Genomic DNA, 17,089 nt, shown 5'->3' on the forward strand with positions numbered 1-17,089 from the left:
ACCTACCAAGACATGGCCGTCCACCTAAACTGACAGAGCGAGCAAGGAGAGCACTGGTCAGAGAAGCAGCCAAGAGGCCCATGATCACTCTGGAGGAGCTGAAGAAATCCACAGCTCAGGTGGGAGAATCTGTGCACAGGACAACTATAAGTCGTACACTCCACAAATCTGGCCTTTTTGGAAGAGTGGCAAGAAGAAAGCCATTGTTGAAAGACAGGCATAAGAAGCCATGTAGGGGACACAGCAAACATGTGGAAGAAGGTGCTTTGGTCAGATGAGACCAAAGTTGAACTTTTTGGCCTAAATGCAAAGTGCTATGTGTGGCGGAAAACTAACACTGCTCATCACCCTGCACACACCATCCCCACTGTGAAACATGGTGGTGGCAGCATCATGCTATGGGGATGCTTTTCTTCAGCAGGGACAGGGAAGCTGGTCAGAGTTGATGGGAAGATGGATGGAGCTAAATATAGGGCAATCCTGGAAGAAAACCTGTTGGAGGTTGCAAAAGACTTGAGACTGGGAAGGAGATTCACCTTCCAGCAAGACAATGACCTTAAACATACAGCCAGAGCTACAATGGAATGGTTTAGATCAAAGAATATTCATGTGTTAGAATGGCCCAGTCAAAGTCCAGACCTAAATCCCATTGAGCATCTGTGGCAAGACTTGAAAATTGCTGTTCACAGACGCTCTCCATCCAATCTGGCTGAGCTTGAGCTATTTTACAAAGAAGAATGGGCAAAAATTTCAGTGTCTCGATGTGCAAAGCTGGTAGAGACATACCACAAAAGACTTGCAGCTGTAATTGCAGCAAAAGGTGGCTCTACAAAGTATTGACGCAGGGGGGCTGAATACTAATGCACATCACATTTTTCAGATTTTTATTTGTTTAAAATTTTGAAGACCATTTATCATTTTCGTTTCACTTCACAATTATGTGCTACTCTGTGTTGGTCTATCACATAAAATCTCAATAAAACACTTTTAAGTTCATGGTTGTAAGGTGGAAAAATGTGAAAAAGTTCAAGGGGTATGAATACTTTTTCAAGGCACTGTATAACTCAGCAGAATAATGGCTTCCTGACATTTCCTCCATGATCCTGAATGCACAACATACCAGCACTAAACTCTCAGCAGGATTCCCAGTTTGCCTTCATTCTTTACTATCATTCATCGTTAGGCTGGCGTACTTGCTGAAACTATCCCTTTAATTACAGAGTTAGTGTGAGTGAGCGGGCTCTGATTGACTCGGTGGCCTGGTGGGGAGCGTGGCTGATGGGATTTGAGCTCCACTGAGGAGGCCATGGCTTCTTCTCTCCACACAAAAGGAACAAAGGAACAAGAGGCCATGGAGGACTTCATTTAAACCCTCTTAGAAACTGGACGACCGACACACACACACACACACACACACACACTCACTCTCTCTCTCTCTCTCTCTCTCTTAACAGGGTGTTTCTGAATTCGAAGCGTGTCAAAAACGTCTAATCCTGGTGCAGTCCAACTATTAGAAAATTTTGTTTGCTAAGTTTATTAAGGGTAGTTTTAACACTGATGGAGGATTTTTCCATCTTTTCAGAGAATGCTTTTTGCTCCCTAAGGTACAAATAATGTCATTATAAATCTGCTATGTATCTTCCGTTATAATGATTTTTATTTAACTAAATGTACATTGAGGGCGGCACGGTGGTGTAGTGGTTAGCACTGTCGCCTCACAGCAAGAAGGTCCTGGGTTCGAGCCCCGTGGCCGGCGAGGGCCTTTGTGTGGAGTTTGCATGTTCTCCCTGTGTCCGTGTGGGTTTCCTCCGGGTGCTCCAGTTTCCCCCACAGTCCAAAGACATGCAGGTTAGGCTAACTGGTGACTCTAAATTGACCGTAGGTGTGAATGTGAGTGTGAATGGTTGTCTGTGTCTGTGTCAGCCCTGTGATGACTTGGTGACTTGTCCAGGGTGTACCCCACCTGTAGTCAGCTGGGATAGGCTCCAGCTTGCCTGCGACCCTGTAGAAGGATAAAGAGGCTACAGATAATGAGATGAGATGTACACTGACGTACACTGCCAGTGAAAAGTTTTAGATCATTTTTGTTCAACTTCAAGAAATTGAGTCAAGTTAATAACTTGTGAATCTGAAATTTCAATCCGATGAAGGTGACCTGAGAAATTTCTGTAACTTTTTTGCAAACTTTTTGTAAAATGTTTGTGTTTTATTAGAAAAAATATCTAGATCAGACTGGAAAATGCTGATCTAGATCACTTGATTTAGGAACTTCCAGCCAGGCTTGTAGTACTCGAGTCTGACTTGTGCCCTAATTTTAAGGACTTGTGACTCGACTCGGACTTGAGCACTGATGACTCGGACTCGTGCATTAACTGTATTTGGACTCGTAACTTGGAGACATTATTGTAATATCTACATTACTACAATATTAATGTAATATCTACATTAATTTTTGTACTAATTTCGTGCAAGAGTGTCACACCTTGGCGCGTGCATCAGACAGACTCTCGGGCGTGCTCCGGACAGTGCGCGTGCAAAGCGGACTCTCGCGTGCGCACCATAAACGACTCGCACTTGCACAGGATTAAGGTGCAATCAGCGCGCCTATATAAAAATTGCGAAAACACACTTACTTTGCGAAGTATTGAGTTGTGTTGCTGACACATTACTGAACCTTATTTCCTTGTTTGGTTTCCTGAGCCCTGATTTCCTGTTTCTTATCTTTGATTCTGCCGAGTCTACAATAGCCTGTTTGTGCCTCACTCGACCTATTGCCTGTTTCACTGTTTTACGATTTTGCTTGCCGTTCTGGATTGTTTACCGTCTTTGCTTGTATTAATAAACGCACCTGCATTTACATCCGTCTCCCAGCCATCTCTGACAGAATACTTCACACTCCCTGATAAAGAGAAGCAAATTCACCTGTTCATACGTCACGTTCAGGAACAAACTAATGGTAATGGCGCTAAAACAGCCACTGTCAAATGGTGCGGTTGGAGTCTTGGACTCGACTTGGATCAATAGTGGACTCGACTTGGACTTAACTCGAAATTTTCTTTAATAACTTAGACTTGACTCGGACTTGAATACTGGGGACTCAAGACTGGACTCTGACTCAAGGTTTAGTGACTCGACTACAACACTGCTTTCAGCACACAATGTATACACTGTCTACTATCAACCTTGAGACAAATTATAAGTCTTACAGTAACTGCTTTACCAAAGTCCCTTTATAATCCGAGGGTGGGCAATGAAGAAATCCATAAATACAAATAATTTGGGGATTTAATGGAGCATTTTGTTTAAATTAGTGCATAAACTAATCAATTAGAAAAGACACATGTTCAATAACTTTTGACAGCCAGTGTACACTCACCGGCCACTTTAATAGGAACTTGTTTTTGATTCTAAGATTCCTGTTCTTGGCTGCAGGAGTGGAACCCAATGTGGTCTTCTGTTTTCTGTTGCATGCTGAGATGCTTTTCTGCTCACCACGGTTGTAAAGAGTTGCTATGAGTTACTGTGTCCTTCCTGGCAGCTCGAACCAATCATCTGGCCATTTTCTTCTGACCTCTCTTATCAACAAGGCATTTGTTTCCACCCACAGGACTGTCGCTCACTTAATGTTTTTTGTTTTTCACACCATTCTGTGTAGAGACTGTTGTGTGTGAAAACCCGAGGAGATCAGCAGTTTCTAAAATACTCAAACCAGTCCATCTGGCTCAAACCAACACCCATGCTACAGGGAAAGAAAGTCACACTTTGAGATCACAATTTTTCCCGTTCTGATGTTTGAAGTGAACATTAAGCTCACTGAAGCTCTTGATTTCTATCTGCATGATTGTGCTGCTGCTGTCAAGGGATTGGCTGATTAGAGAACTGCAGGGGGCGTCGTGGCTCAGGTGGATAAGGCGCCATACCATAAATCCGGGGACCCAGGTTTGATTCCGGCCCGAGGTCATTTCCCGATCCGTCTCTCTCTCTCCCGCTCGTTTCCTGTCTCTACACTGTCCTATCCAATAATAAAGGTGAAAAAAAGCCCAAAAAAATCTTTAAAAAAAAAGAGAACTGCATAAAACAGCGGGTGGATGGGTGTACCTAATAAAGTGGCCGGCGATGGAGGGTGTTTTGAGGTGCTACACCAGTGACAAGTCCTAAAGCTATTTTAGCACCTTTTGATATGCACATGCACAACCATGATGTTTCATCCAGTATTTTTAAATATTTTGTAAGCCTCCTTGTGCGTCATAGAAAGCAGAACATTTTAGAGAAGTAATGGATTTGAAAACCTCAAGCGATATTCCTGTCGTCTCCTAAATTTTCCAATATTCCAAACTTTACCCCAACCCTAACTCAACCTTCAAACATTTTTGTACAAAATACAGTCATTTATTTTAAATGTAAATGTTTCTTTGTTGTCTTTTATGATCCTGTGAATTTCACGTTTCTTATCCATGGCTGGACAAGAAATAGTAGTTGAAAATACTATTTATACACAAACATGCCTTAAAGCAAACAGCGAAACAATGAAAGCATGATTATGGACTTCCTCTTGGGACAGGGCTTTGATCTTTAACAATATGAGCAGTAAACACCCGCACAGACACATCCTTGTTTCTAACACTCATTATAGCAAAACATCAAAACCAGCTAAAGCTGAAAGAGTGTTTGTGCTCATAACCGCTGTGCTCAGACAGCCCTTGCTGTCTTTGTCAATATGGCATATACACTGAGCGGCCACTTTAATAGGAACCAGTGTTGTAGTCGAGTCACTAAACCTCAAGTCTGAGTCCAGTCTCAAGTCCCCACTGTCCAAGTCCAAGCCATTAAAGAAAATTTTGAGTCGAGTCCGACACAAGCCCCGCTATCAACAGGGCAAATAACATGAGAGAGGGTTAACACTAGCTAGTTCATCGGTCAGCAAGCAAACCCTGCTATCAACAGAACAATGAACATAGCATGTCACTTCCTTCTCTGGGTGGAGTCTTACCAAATGACGATTGAAGTTCAAGGTCATCCCCGTCGTCTCCTCGATAGTTCTTCTACATATGGAACACGAAGCAGTGTGTTTTTTTCCCCACTGCATGAGAAGTCTGTATAAGCAAAGCGGACAATCCTAGGGGCTTCTCTCCAGGCATTTTGGCGCCATTAACGTTAGTTTGTTCCTGAACATGGCGTATGAATAAGTGAACGTGCATTCTCTTGCACAAAATTAGTATAAAAATTAATGTAGATATAAATATCTTATGCCAAATTATGGCATCTCATCTCATTATCTCTAGCCGCTTTATCCTGCTCTACAGGGTCGCAGGCAAGCTGGAGCCTATCCCAGCTGACTACGGGCGAAAGGCGGGGTACACCCTGGACAAGTCGCCAGGTCATCACAGGGCTGACACATAGACACAGACAACCATTCACACTCACATTCACACCTACGCTCAATTTAGAGTCACCAGTTAACCTAACCTGCATGTCTTTGGACTGTGGGGGAAACCGGAGCACCCGGAGGAAACCCACGCGGACACGGGGAGAACATGCAAACTCCACACAGAAAGGCCCTCGCCGGCCACGGGGCTCGAACCCAGACCTTCTTGCTGTGAGGCGACAGCGCTAACCACTACACCACCGTGCCGCCCAAATTATGGCATGTTACAAAAAAAAATAAAGAAAAAATCCGAGTCCTCGTCTCCAATTTACAAGTCCGAGTCATCAGTGCTCAAGTCGGACTCAAGTACTACAAGTCTGATAGGAATACATGCACTCCTGCTTGTTCATGCAATAATACAATCTCTGTGACTTTTACAATGGTATAATTGTTGGTTCCAGGTTTGAGTATTTCAAAAACTGCTGATGTCCTGGGAATTTGAAAACAGTATCTGAGTTTACACAGCATGGTGCGAAAAACAAACAAAAAAAATCCCGTGAGAAGCAGTTCAGCAGGTAAACACTGTTGATAAAAGTTAGAGAAGAATGAAAATCTAATCTAACTGGTTTGAGCTCCCAGGAAGTCTACAGTCACTCAAATAAGCACTCTTTACAATGCTAGTGAGCAGAAATGCACAACACATCAGACTTTGAGGCGAATTGGACAGCAACTGCAGAAGACCACACCAGGTTCTGCTCCTGTCAGCCAAGAACAGGAAACTCCCCAAACCTGGACAGTGGGAGGATTGGGACATCATCACCAGGCCTTTTTCCAATCTTCAACTGTCCAGTTTTGGTGAGCCTGTGTCCACTGTAGCATCAGGTTCCTGTTTAACTATATCATCTCACCTGACTGTATCATACTTCATTACTTTTGGCCCTTTTCCACTACCCTTTTTCAGCTCACTTCAGCTCGCTTCAGCTCACTTCAGCCCGACACGGCTCGCGTTTCGACTACCAAAGAACAGAACGACTCAGCTCGCTTCAGCCCTGCTTAGCCCCTAAAACTCGCACCGTTTTGGAGTGGGGCTGAAGCGAGCCAAACCGAGCCGAGTGAGGCTGGGGGCGTGAGCAGACACTCCCCTGTGCACTGATTGGTGAGGAGGAGTGTCCTCACATGCCCACACACGCCCCGCGAGCACGCTGGGATCTGTAAACACCGTAAACCCGGAAGAAGAAGAATTACGAATTACGAGAATTTCTGAAGCCTTATGCGCCTCGCCTCATCTATACACTCTTGCCAGTATCTGTTGGCGTTGTCGGTGACAACAAGCCACAGCACCAAGACCAGCAACACTAACGACTCCATGTTTATTGTTTACTATCCGGGTCGTGAGACTACCGCTTAAAAGATCACTGATGTCATTGTTTGCGCTGCTTAACGACATCACGTGACGTCCACCCACTTTCGCTAACTCCACCCAATGTGTCCACCCACTTCCAACCAGCACGGTTCAGCGCGGTTGTAGTCGAAATGCAACTCCAATAGCCCCACTCAGCTCGACTCAGCCCAACTCAGCCACGTTGGTAGTGGAAAAGCGGCATTTTACTCAAAAATGGATAATAATATTTTGATTATACTGGAGCTATGGATTATTTAATGGCTTAATATTTCACCACCATGAATATCATTGTTTTGACCAGTTGTGGAGCTCTTCAAGTGTTCTTTGGATAGTCCAGGGTGCTTTCCTTTTGAATAAAATCTACTTGGAGTGCTTATGAATTTCAAACTCCGAGCTAAAAAGCGAAGAATGGAAAGGTGAATTTCAAAAAACTCATCGCAAAAATGTGTATACGCTCACATGTGTTGGTTATTCAAATGATTTGGCAAAGCAATATTTCGCAAAATTGAAATGGAAACATGTTTTTTGCATTTAAGTCACATGACATGACATTAAGAAGAAAAATACAACGAAAACCACCGTAACAACCCTCATCAGGTCCTGGAGGTCTGTCATCATGTTTAATTGGAATAACTATTGCGAGAGCAGAAAACCTAGCTTTTGTTTCACATAACATCACTCAGTGGAAACACGGACCATTCACAATTGTGTTTTGTTGACTTAAAAAACAAAATGCTTCTATTTTGTGCAAAACTGCAGTGGAAATCTACCAAATGTGTTAAAGATCTAGATTTTTTTTCCTAAGATTGTATAGTTTTGGCACTGGGACTTTTGCAGTGTTCCAAACAAGACGTGATGAAGGAAGTTCTTACTTGTTATTTCCAACATACAATTGCAAAGTGTTGTAAAGAATGCAAAATCTTAATTTGGGAAACTTGTGGAGCGTTTTCATTGGGCTAACTGAGCAGACAGTAAGGTTCAACAATCATCCTATGTAGTTACATCGGTCACTACAAGTATAGTAGGTTATATTATTAAGTGTAACAGGTTATATATCATTCTACCAATGCATTGTAATGGTATAATAACTCTTAATTGGGGTGTGTCACCAAAAACTGAGTCCAGTTGGTTTAAAAAAAAGAAAAATTATTATTAAAATAATAATTTGTCATTTGTTAAAGGTAAACTGCCCTTCAGATTTTTCAACTGTAGGTCATAAAAAGAATTTTCCCGACACCCAATTATTTTTGTTTAGTGGACCGAAAGCTACTGAATTCGAATCACAGACTTCAAATTTTATTAGGCTTTTTGTAAATAGTACAATTAATGAATTTAGGGCCATGTGGCCCTAAATTCTCCGCTATTTTTTCCTGCTTCACCATGATGCAATTCAAGATACTACTTCATGCATCACGTGGTGGGCTTTCCCCATTCGCTCAAGGCATTGTGGGATACAAATTTGAAACAGGAGAGAAAAATGAAGGACATGAGTGTGCGAATGAAACGTGAAAGCCCGACTACAGTAACGGAAAGCGAGAAGGAAAGATGTTATGTTATATACGAAGGAAAGGAAACGCAGGCCCAAACTAATAAATATCGGCGGTCAGCGAGCACCTCGGTGTGATCAGCTGTTCGTTTAGCGACAGAATGATGGAACTGTCAGTGCACGCTCAAAGGTAAACCTGTAGATGGCAGTAATGCAACACTGTGGATGCTAGTTGTTGTAAAACCCAAAAGAAAAAGAAGGTAAACCTGCGCATGCGCACACGGACTTCCTCTGTCTGCTTGACTGCGTGAAGTAAGCGATTTCATGCACATTATTTGCTCAGGAATCCCCTCAAATTAAATAACCTCCCATCCACAGAATAGCCTCGTTGTTTTTTTTTAGATATTACAGAAATAAACATATGGAAAATTAGGCCAAATTATATATCACAATGACCAAATTTCAGAGGGAACTAAATTCCACCGATTTTATGAAATTGAAAGGCCGCCTACTTTTAAGGAGGTTTCACAGTTTTCCGTTATCTATCCTCAATTATTTGTTCAGTTTTAGACATATAGGTTTTGTGTATTACTGTTTAAACACTATTAGTCACAGGACCAGCCATAAAAGCTGGATCATATATTCATTCTGTATTAACATTGTTGAATATGGATCAGCTTGTCTCCTTTAACAGCTCTGTGCTCCGATTGGATTTGATTGGATTACGTCCTAGTAACTATCACTCTTTATTCTATCCACATTCACTGGATATGAGCAATCGTGTGCTCTGATTGGCTACTCTACTACTAGGCTATCAACTCGTATACCGTGAGTAGAGAAAAACGAAATGGCGGAGCGTGTTGCTGAACCAACTAAGGATGAAATAAAAACTTGACTCGAAAACAAAACCGCAAAAAAGAAGCAGCAAAATATGGAATAAAAGTATTTGATGGTAAGAACATATCTTCTTTTTTTTTTATTTTTCAAGAATGATCACACTTCACAAATTGCTCCTGTCATTTCGCCGGTTTGTTTACATTCTAAGTGGCAATGATTTTGTCGGGCGTTTTGTGTAAAGTTTTTATTTATCGAATTTGCTAAAAATAAAAATGCTCTGCTTCTCAAAATCCAGTGAATGTGGATAGAATAAAACAGCTATTCTACTCAATCTCATCATACATGGCTTATAGCCAACTCAGCACTATCAGCTCATGTATGACTCGATTTTGTGGAATAATTGTTTAATATCCTATTACTGTAAGAATATATTTACATATTTGTCTATTATTGTATATAAAAGCATTGCCTTGTGTGTATATTTGAAGAGTTGCTCCAGTGCGAGTGTGATGCTTTAGTGAGCAGCTTAGTTTAAGCGTGCATTATTGATTGTTAACACAGGCGTTATGTGTGGATAATGGTGCTCTGAAAACTGTGAAACTCTTTTGTCCTTCTCCTCCATCACCTGTTAGCTGGAGATGCCTGGCGGACAAGGGCCTCCAACGCCACAAAGCGCCCTGGGCCGTGTGTCGTCCATCTTGGTAAATCCTGTCTCTGTAGGCATTGTTCCCTGACCTTCGACCTTCTCAGACCCGTTTTGAACAAGGCAGCGATGAGGGAAGCGGAATGCTTGGGAAAAGGTGGATGTCATGGGTGTCCCAGTTGGGGTGGGTTGGCAGGGGGTGTTTGTTGGCCTGACCACAGTTAAATAGCAACAAGTTATAGAGCCATGCTCTGCAGAATTTCAATTCTAGATCCCTATTGAGCAAAGCAAATGCAACAATGATGAGGAAAAAAAACTCTGTGAGGAGGAAACCGTGAGAGAGGAAGCCATCGTCCTTTGGCTCTCCATTTTACAGTCTAATTTCTCATTGAAATGTGCTGATGTCGCTAATAATAAATGAAAGCTATACTATAAAGCTGAAAGCACTTCCAGCCCCCTCATATTTTCTAGCTCCAGGGTTAATATAAAGTACCAGTTAAAATTCTAGACAGATGTGTATCAATCATCTGAACAGAATTATGAACAATGAAGCTGATGTGTATGCGTATTATTTATTTTAAAAAATGACGTCAATTAAAAAACATCCCACCTCCAGCTATTGGAAAAGCATCCAAGTGCTCAGCGTGTGTGAAATTCTTCAGCACTGTTGCAAAACCATCCCAGGTGGCTCCTGATGAAACTCCATCATCAGCATGCCAAGAATGTGCAGAATCGCGATCACGTCTACTCAGAAATATAAGATCATTGATTACTTAGAAAAATATTTAGCTAATGGTGTTTTATGATGAAATTGGGGGGGGGGACATCAAGGAATCGATGTACTGTATTCACAAAAAATCAGCTATTTGGCCCGGTTGGTGTTAAAAATGTCATTATTTATTTATTTATTTATTTATTTTAAATCTCGGCGGTCTTACCCGGTAAAATAAAAGTTCAGTATAATAAATAGAAAAGTGAAATTTGGGAATTGTCAATTCATCTAAACCAAAACGAACATGACTTGATCTTTTTTTTAAAAAAAGCATCTTACCTAAGAAGAAACTGTACTAAATTCTCCACTTCTCAAATCATTTTCAGAGCAATTTTATGAGTTTCTTTCTCTTTTTTTTTTATTTGAAGATGCTACCGTACATCGCTAGCAAGTAATTAAAGCTTCTAGCCACCAGTCTGGCACTGTGTAAGCTGCATGCTTGAAGCCAACAATGTAATTCCAACAAGAAAACCTGTTGGTTTTGAGTTTTTACAGCACAATAAAGACTTATCTTTTGTTCTCAGACTTTCTTTGGTCTGTGATTGTGATTGTTCATCCCAGCAGATTCACAAAACAGCACAATATGTCGTTATTAAAAGAGCTAAATATTAAAATTTAATTGGAATGATGCCATTTTCCAAATCACTTCTATTATTCTATCTACATTCACTGGATATGAGCAATCATGTACTCTGATTGGCTGCTCTACTACTAGGCTATCAGCTCATATACCGTGAGTAGAGAAAAATAAAATGGCGGCGTGTGTTGCTGAACCAACCGAGGATGAAATAAAAACTCTACTCGAAAACAAAACCTCAAAAAATACAAAAAAAAGCAACAAAATATAGAATAAAAGTATTTGATGGCAAGAACATATTGTTTTTTTTATTTTTCAAGAATTATTTTAGCAGGTGCCACGGTGATGTAGTGGTTAGCACTGTCGCCTCACAGCAAGACGGTTCTGGGTTCAAGCCCAGTGGCCGACGGGGGCCTTTCTGTGTGGAGTTTGCATGTCACCCATAGTCAGCCGGGATGGGCTCCAGCTTGCCTGCGACCCTGTACAGGATAAGCGGTTACAGATGATGGATGGATGGATGTTTCAGTATGACGCACTAGAATGTCATTTATAATGGAAGTCTTTGTTGAACTCTGTCAAATGTTTTTGTAGAATCGTGAACTTTTCACTCCAACTTGTTTGGAAATTAAACTCTCAATCTAATTAATCTGTCCTGTTAAAATGGGATTACTTTTTCACATGGAAGAATCTGTCCTAAAGCTGGAATGCTTCATTTGGTATTGCTGCAGTGTTGAAAAGTTGGAGACATCGTCAAAATAATAGCTTTCTTTAACCCTGTGGTGCCATACCCTTTGAATATCGTTCCTCTAGGAATAATGATGTAATGGTTGCTATGAGAAAATATGAAAAAATACCTTGAAAACAAACAAACAAAAATTGTCTTACAATACTTGTTTAAAATGGCAGATAGCATGACGGGTGTCCTGAAGTCCAACCTCAAGCTATATTTGTTTGAATAGGCATTGGTACAAATAGAGGAATTTTGGGCAGGCACTAAAGGGTTAATGTCCATCTCACCCTAAAACCTTTATTGTTAATGTAACAGTTAGAGGTATAACTTTGTTGTTTGTAGTGTTTGTATGTATTTGAAGTGCTTATTAAAGGAATTCAACAACTGCCCTTTGACTTCCATTGCGAGTTTTGCGTAAAACAGGTTTTCTGTTACGTTCTCAGCACAGGAAAAATGTGTTGAAAAATTTTTATGGTAATCATATATATAATTCTACCCACATTCACCAGATATGAACAATTGCACATTCTGATTGGGTACTCTACTACTAGGCTATCAGCTCATATACCGTGAGTAGAGAAAAACAAAATGGCGGCGCGCATCAAGTCAGATATATCACTTTATCAAGTATTTAAAATAAATAGAAACAGCTAAAAGAATATAGTCCCCCCCCCATATCTCCTGTTCCACACTCCAATCCAGTCAGTGGCTGTAATGCACCTTTAAGTTGGTTTGCCAACCACCAAAAAACCCTAAAGAAGAAGAAGAAATGGCGATGTGTGTTACTAAACCAACTGAGGATGAAATAAAAACACTACTCAAAAGCAAAACCCCAAAAAATACAAAAAAAGGCAACAAAATATGGAATGAAAGTATTTGATGGTAAGAACGTATCTTTTTTTAATTTATTTTTTTGAATTTATTTTTATTTCGAACATGTATAAAAAATGTATGTAACTATTTATACATACAAAAGAAAGAAAACGAGAAATAAAAAAAATAAATAAAATAACATAAAGATCTAAGACATTACAAAACACCGCACATTGTTCGAAAAAGGAGTGGGAAGAAGTACAATACTTTTTTTTTAGTTTTTAAGAATTATTATCACATTTTTCACAAATTGCTACTGCCATTTCGCCGGTTTGTTTACATTCTAAGCGGAAATGATTTTGTTGGACATTTTGTATAAAGTTTTTATTTATCGAATTTGCAAAAAATAAAAATGCTCTGTTTCTCAAAAACCAGTGAATGTGGATAGAATAAAACAGTTATTCCAATCAACTTAATTGTATATGGCTTATAACCAACTCGGTGCTACGCTCTTCTTCAGCTCATGTACGACATGATTTTGTGGAATAACTGTTTATATATGCGCTACAGATGTAGTAAATCTAGATCAGGTTAAAAACACTAGAGTATTCCTTTAATGACCAGGAAAATGGGTTTATAACTGTAGGGGGAAAAAAAACGTTCATGATTATGAGTCATTGTGGTACATGAAACACTCCAAGTATTCTTTTTGAGAAGCAAACTGTTACTCTTATATTTTAGCAGAAAGCAATGCTTTCTTTTCTCCTCTAAACCCTTCGAGGGACCAGTGCTGACAGGAGCACCTCATGCTAACTGTCATTAACTTCACGTCAGTTTTGTTTCTCGCTTTCAGGCTAAACTGAAGTAATTACTCTGAAGCTGGCTGCATTCCTGCTGTGGCCCCCTGGTTTTCTCACTATGTCCTGTTTCACCGCCCTGTGGAGAAATGACCTCAACATCTCAGCAGAAACCCCACATCTGCCCCATCAGTTGATATAATTAAAGTAAAGATGATTTGGTTTAGAGACTGTAAAACAACAATGGCTTTGAATGAATTGTGCTCTCTCTCTCTCTCTCTCTGTGTTTGTGTGTGAGTCTGTGATGAAGGTTCAAACTCCTGCTGCTGTTCTGAATAGAGTCCATCATGATCCCCCACTCAGTTTTATTCCTGCCTGTTAGCGCAGACATTATGCTAATCGAGCTCTGCTTCTGAATCACATCAAGTTTTATGGAAATCCAAATCTCATATGAGTATGTTGGGTTCATAACTACAGATCTAATAAGAAATAGAGAGAAAGAGAAATGGGGTGGAGGTGTTTATTAAAGGAATACTCCTGCATTTGTCAGATAATCTCAATTCTCCACAAATGCACTCAATACTTTCAACATGCACTCAAAAAAAAACCCCAGAAAACTTGCCTTTCTCTAAATTAATTTATGATGGAAGTCAAAGGGCAGATGTTGGACTCAGGGCTTTGAACCGGTTCAAGGAACGAAAACGAAAACCGGGAACTTTTTCTATTTCACATGGAACAGAAACGAAACCAGAAACTTTATTATTTTTATGTTCCGGAACAGAAACGCTTATTAAAAATAATGATAACTGGTTAATACCGGTTTTTATTTCGTTCCTCAAAGTTTCCGTAGCCTACAAATAAAAAAGTCATTCTTCTCCTGCGCAAGTTTCTATGACCCGCTGGGGTTCACTTCCTGTGTGACGTTCGCTGACTGAATGGAGAGAGCGGGAGGGTGGACTACTATCACGTCTCCACATCTTAAATAAGAGGTAAATATTGCAGTCTATCGTTATTCGAAAACGTCAGTTTCAAACACGATATCAATATATTTGTCCACGTTAATGAGAGGCTCGCGAACATTAAATGACGTTAACCTTTGTTAGCCTATCGGTTAGCCTATCTGTAGGCCTGACTAGCCTTTGGTAACACACTAAACGAATTCTCTTTCATTTTTGGCACTTTTTCTGTTTGTGTAGATGGGAAGACATACTGAGAATCCAAATCGCCAACATTTGAAATAATAATTGTTTTGAATTATTTCTTGTCTTATTTAATGAAGGTTGTAATAGAATTAGCCTACATTTGGCTTAAGCTGGATGAGACAGAGACATCATTTTATAGCCATTTGTTAAACAGCTGACAGGGAACGTAATTAACCGTTCCGGGAACGAAATTTTTTTGTTCTAACCGGTTCGGGAACGTCTATTTAATGGTGGAACCCAAAACCGGAAACGTTAAAATTCCGTTTCTGTTCGGAACGAACCAATAGGAAAAAAATTCTGGTTCAAAGCCCTGATTGGACTCAATTATGGTTATCATGACTGACTAGATAACCCCTAAATGTGACACTATGACTATACACTCTTACAGTGAAGTGTTTATAATGAGACTGACACCTGCTTTTATGGAGTTTTATACAACATTCTGTACAACAGCTGGAGCAATACAGACATACATTTCGCATAATTCAACATCTGCCCTTCGACTTCTATTGTTGTTTTCTCACTATAGGGAAACATGTTGAAATTCTTGTGTCTGGTTACTGACTTACACAGCAGATAAACATTGGGTTGAAAACTGACAAAGTGTTCTTTTAAATTTAAATATTTTACTATATATTTTTTCACAATTTGTATGAATATTCCCATTTTGAAAACAAGCACAGAAAGACCAAGATGTTGACGAAGAGGAAGTGGAACGAGAGATGAGACCACAGTGTTGTTGAACACTGCTGGAGTTATTTTTCCCCTTCACTCCAAGTTTCCTTCTCATTTTTTCTTTCTTCATCTTCTGTCACATGAACGGAGTCAACAAGGGAGGGAAGGAGAGAGGGAGGGAGAAAGGGTGTGAGGAATAACATTTGTGAGTTTCCAGATGATGGAACTTGATTAGAACTGGAGTTTTCATTGGACAAGGAAGAGCCTGAGACAGAAACTTCCACAAAGAGACAGGAAGAAGAGACACAGAGGCTGTCATACATAACTAATATTATGCTTCTCTCTCTCTCTCTCTCTCTCTCTCTCTTCAAGCTGCATAAAATGCCTTGGGCACCTGCAAACCCTTCCAGATCAACCCCATATAAAATATACTCCTGCACACACTTTATTGATATTTTATAGCAATAATGAAAGATAACGCTTGATGTGAATATATACAGTGCTGTGCAAAAGTTTTCGGCATCCTATTTGTTTTAGTATAAACTTTGCTATGGATTTTTACTGTTTTACAAAAACATTTTCGAGTCCAAACATTTGTTTTCCAGCACAAAATTAAATGTTACAGAAAAAATAGTTTGTATCTGAGCAGCATATTCCATAAAAGAGCACCTTTCAGATGAAAAAAGAAAACATAATGAAGGCTGCTGGGTTTTGGTGCAAAATGAAGACGCGAGCGTGACGGTCCAAGTGTCCAGAAGAACTGTGGCTGGTTCTGTAAGACGCTCAGTAAAACCTACAGCTCATTTCCTTATCAAACTGCACTCACTGTACCGGAGAATCCTTTTTTTTTTTAATTAAAGGGTCGTCTCAATTTATAGTATTTTTTTTAATGTACATCTAATTTCATTATTTTTGAACGCAGATTTTTGCATGTGCCTAAGACTTTTATACAGTAATATATCCACACGGTACCAGTCATAAATTTGGACACACCTTCAAATTCAGTGGTTTTTCTTTATTTTTATGAGTTAAAACACACTTCTTCATGTCTTAAAGTAATGATGGACGTCGTTTCTCTTTACTTAGTTGAGCGGTTCTTGATGTAACATGGAGTTGTGGTGTTGAATTTACTGTATTGCTATTATTTACTGCTTACTATTTAATCTCAAATGCATTAAAAAGGCAAGAAACTCGTCCACTGATTAACTTTTGATGAAACACAACTGTTAATTGAAAAGCATTCCAGGTGACTACCTCATGAAGCTGGATAAGATAATGCCAATAGTGCCATCAAGGCAAACGAAAGTGGATATGTTGAAGAATCTAAAATATGAAACATATTGTGTGTTTTTTTTACTCTTGTTTGTTTACCACTTAATTCCATATGTTATTTCATAGTTTTGATGTCTTCAGTATTGTTCTACAATGTAGAAAAGAGTCCAAATACAGAAAAACCTATGAATGAGTAGAATGGGGGTGTACAAACTTTTGACTTGTTCTGTATATTCTAGTCAGTTATGGAAACAAGTAAAACACGAATGATCTGGAAATATATTTTCCTCTGAGCCTCCATAATCATAAAGAAAGGAAAAAAGGAGACGGAGACATGGAGCCTCAGCACAGGATTTATTTACATTTTGCTCTTGAACCTTCTTTATTACTCTTTTGCAATTTGGCATTTGTTAAATTATCCCGGTTTCTTCCATATCATATTAGTGTACAGTGTTATAATAATAATAAACAGATATATACAGTACTGTGCAAAAGTCTCAGGCACATGTAGACCAAAA

This window comes from Neoarius graeffei, chromosome 18, assembly GCF_027579695.1.
Source record: "Neoarius graeffei isolate fNeoGra1 chromosome 18, fNeoGra1.pri, whole genome shotgun sequence".
Lineage (NCBI taxonomy): Eukaryota > Metazoa > Chordata > Actinopteri > Siluriformes > Ariidae > Neoarius > Neoarius graeffei.